At 30.5% G+C, this 4,222-nt stretch overlaps 1 protein-coding gene across 1 annotated transcript in view; it reads right to left on the reverse strand.

Moving 5' to 3' along the window:
- LOC106686460 (uncharacterized) overlaps positions 1–4,222 on the reverse strand; it is a gene marked incomplete at its 3' end in the record, with an annotated part of 330,086 nt that overhangs the window by 272,503 nt on the left and 53,361 nt on the right. The gene's annotated exons all lie outside the window — the stretch shown is intronic.

The following is a 4,222-nucleotide window of genomic DNA, read 5'->3' on the forward strand; positions in this document are numbered from 1 at the left end:
TGTTTGAAGTACCACCAATGGGTGGTTCCTTCCCAAGATTTTCAAGTGTATATGAAACATACTACATATTTACCTCTTGTATTATTTTGTACAGTAGTAAATTACAATAAATAAATAATAAAAAAAAATAAAAAAATAATTTTCCTGCTGTTTTTGTACCTTTCTTGACGATCTATCTTCCTACAATATTCCCATATGGAGAACTAATAACTTTCAAAAAGAAGCTCTGTCTATACTCTAAAGTAGGATTCTAAAATAATAATAGGAGTTCAAGGAATAACAATAGAAGAAAACATATAAAAATATAGTAAGTCAATTTCTGTTAGAAGAAAATAGCTATCAGCTGTTAGTTAAGCTGTATTATTTATTGAAAGAAAGAAAACAAAACATAACGAAAAGAAGTATCTTTTTTTTTATTTATTTTTTTGTCTAATATCACGTTCTGTCATATATTTAAAGACAATGTTAATAGTGATATAGGAATAGGAACAATAAGTAATAAAAAAGGAGAAAAAACAATAATGATAAATTAAGAAAATATTAAACAAACTTAAAGTATAATGGTATAAAACACAATCATTCTTATTTACAATATTTACATTCAGCCGGGGGAACTTCGAATCGAGCTTGCCCCCCTTCCCCCCCCCAACTTGTAGAAGAAACTCCGGAAGATATATCTGAGAAAAACTATGGGTCAACAAACTTCTGAAGCATTCTTTCTCTTGGTTGGCCAGTCCAAACCCAAAACGTAAACAGAGCCGTCATTCATTGACAATCGGTTGAGATTAGCAATAAAGCGTGATTAGGGAATGGAAATCAATGATCCCGAAAAAAAACAGGAACCCTATGGGCTGGAGTGTCGAGTTTTTTACCCTTCTATTTAACTACCTTTTACTTTATCAATATAATCCAATATTATAATACAGATATTTTGTAACTACCTTTTTGTTTTGTTCGATATAAATTTAGTTAGTTTTTTTTTATAATTTGTTTTCTTTTATTTTCTGTATCTAAAAATATTCATAGACAAAGTTATAATTAAGTGTGGTCATTCTGTTATTTTTTTGCCAATATATATCATTTTAAAATTAAAATTATCTTTGTAGTTGTTCTAAAGGAACCTTAATACTAAAGTAAATAGGGGAAGTCCCATAATTATAAAATATTTTTCATTTAATTTCAAAATTCACTCCATCCTCCATTCTGTATGTTTTACTTCTTTTGAGAACTATATCTTCCACTTATTTCCCTATGGTCACCATTCATCTTCTCATACTTGAGAATGACTTTATTCTCCAAATACGAAAATGAGAATAATAATTCATTGTATAAACATTTTAATAATGTATTAGCTGTCTTTTTAGTTTTTTCTTTGTTTTAATTTTGCATCTTCTCTTCCCTAATTGACTAATGAATTAATTTTTTACAAAACTTACAAGAGAGTCTGTACTTAATTAAAAATTTTCTTAGTTTAATTATTATAAATATATAATATACATTTATATTCATACACATATATATATATGTTTATTCTTTCTACGTATATTTTCTACATACATTCTGATAAAAGGAAGGAAGCTCGTTACAGAAAGGTTGCGACTCTGAAATTGCAGGCATAGTTTGGAGATAGATCGATGACACGTGGGCCGCTCAGTCCCTGCCTCAGTCAAATCGTTTCTTGCCCTTTCATAATTTAAAATATTCTTAATCTATCATCAATTGAAATTTTAATTCAAATACCTTTTTTAAAATTATTTATTTAATGTAATTTGCAACTGTACAAAATAATACAATAGGTAAATATGTAATATGTTTCATATACACTTGAAAATCTTGGGAAGGAACTACCCATTAGTGGTACTTCAAACATTAATTTAAATTAGAAGGTCCCGTGACCATCTTCTTTTCAGACGCCTCGGAGGATTATCAGGGATTGTTAAGGTTGAAAGATTAAGAATTAATGGGTTAGGATAGTTAAGGAGTTTGGAATAAAAAGACGCATATCTGTTTTGGGTCAAATCTGCAACGGATGGGATGTTAAGGTCTTCATGACTTTATTTGTGACGTAATAAGGAGCATCAAGGATTTTACGTAAGATTTTAGATTGTAACGATTGGATGCGAGAAGAATTTGATGGTTTGGTGGAGCCCCAGAGCTCAATTCCATATGTCCAAATTGGTCTGATTATTGTAGTGTATACTAATTTTTTGTAATGAATGGGAAGTTTAGAGCGTTTGCCAAGTAAGTGTTGTAGCAATCGGAATCTACGAGCAGTGTCTTGTCGTTTCAGTCTTGTGTGTGGATTCCAAATAAGTCTCTTAATTCAAATACTTAAATTCATTAAATTAATATTTTATGAAAAACCAGTTTTTATTCTGCGCATTCACTTTTCTATATTTGCAACCACATATTTACTCATTAATTTATTTTATTTGATTTCTGCTAAATATTTTTAGAGTGCACGATAGATAAATGGTACTTTTTATCTTATCTGTTTTTTTTAAAATACTTTTATTGAAATATAATAATATATTCAGTAAATTTGATCTCAGTTATAATGGAGTGATACAGACGAGTTATGAAACTACCCTTTGGTAGCACTCTAATGACGTTTTTACATTAGCAGGTCTCGTGCCATTTTATATTCAGGCGCCTCGGAGGATTGTCAGCAATGGAAGAGGAAGCAAGGCTAGAAACTACTGGGTTTGGGTGGTTAAGGAGTTTATATTGAAATAAATTATATCTTGTTCTGGCTAGATCGGTTAGATAGATCTTTCTGCGTATATCTTTACATACATAGGATTTAAAAACGACAGTTAATGTAAAACCCTCATTAGATTGTTACCAAAGAATAGTTTCTCAACTCGCATTTATGTAGAGATATATGCAGAAAGAATAAAATAACTTTATGTATGTAATTGTACCAAAATTGTATTGGGTCAAAAATGTACAGTCAATGTAAAAATATCATGAGGGCTACTAAAGGGTAGTTTCTCAACTCGTATGTATGTAAAGATATACACAGAGAGAATAAAATACCTTTGTTTGTAAAGATATACACAGAGAGAATAAAATACCTTTATGTATGGTTTTATTTGTGACAAAGTAAGGCGCATTGTGGATTTTACGAAGGATTTTGGATTGCATATGAGAGAAATTCGAAGGTTTAGTGGAGCCCTAAAGCTCTGAGGTTCATTGATGGATCCTTCCTATAACATCCTTAGGCATTTGGCCTTATTTGAATTGGTGATCACGTTGTTATTCATTGTAATCTGTAAGCAGTATTCGAAAATATGTAACATGTCATAATTAAATTGGATATGACGACTAATAACTGTGGCAATGGAAGGAAATATTTTACTGAAACAAAATGTTATTAGTGATTACATAATATGTGTCGTCTATGACTAAAATATAATTCAACACCTTAAAAATGGAATATCGTAATATAATAATATATAAAACATTTCCTTTTTATATTTAATGTATAAGCCAAATACACAAAGTGAAAATCCCTTATTTTTCAAAGGCTGACGAGAAGGATCACAATCAGTCCAAAATAAGTTTTACCTTGAAGCGATATGTTTACGTACGTTGGCCCGCGAGAGAAGCGGTTGAAGGTCTCTCCAAAATGGTTCTGGCAACGAAGTTTAACAAAACGATTTCTCAGTATTAAAAGCCTCAATCTGACCTAATACGACTGATGTTAGTAATTAATATAGAAATGGATCAGTCCTTATCCCATGAGATTTATACACACAAAACCCTAAAAAAAATGTTGTATTAAATACATAAATTGTATATGAGTAAGACATATATAGTCAGAAGTGTGGTCAATAAAAACAAAAATAGTTGTTGACTATTTATTGATGATAGACGTTTCGCCCGACAATGTAGGTATTCATCAGGACTAACATAAAAAAATACAAAGGAGGTAAAGCTAATTTATCAGTATAATCAGCATCCCTCACATGTTCATATATACTTGAATGAATGAATGAAATGTGTTTAATTATTTTTTAAAAAAATCTATTTAAATAATCAAGAACTGCTCATCGATTCCGACTATTACAACATTTACTAGACAAACGGTCCAAACTTCCAATCCATAACAAAAGACTGATCTACATGACTATTATAAGGCCTATTTGGACATACGGAGTTGAGCTATGGGGCTCCACAAAACCATCTAATTCCTCTCGAATCCAATCCTTACAGTCCA

The sequence above is a fragment of the Halyomorpha halys genome, unplaced genomic scaffold (genome assembly GCF_000696795.3).
Source record: "Halyomorpha halys isolate HHAL.00 unplaced genomic scaffold, Hhal_1.1 Scaffold823.1, whole genome shotgun sequence".
In the NCBI taxonomy this organism is placed as follows: Eukaryota; Metazoa; Arthropoda; class Insecta; order Hemiptera; family Pentatomidae; genus Halyomorpha; species Halyomorpha halys.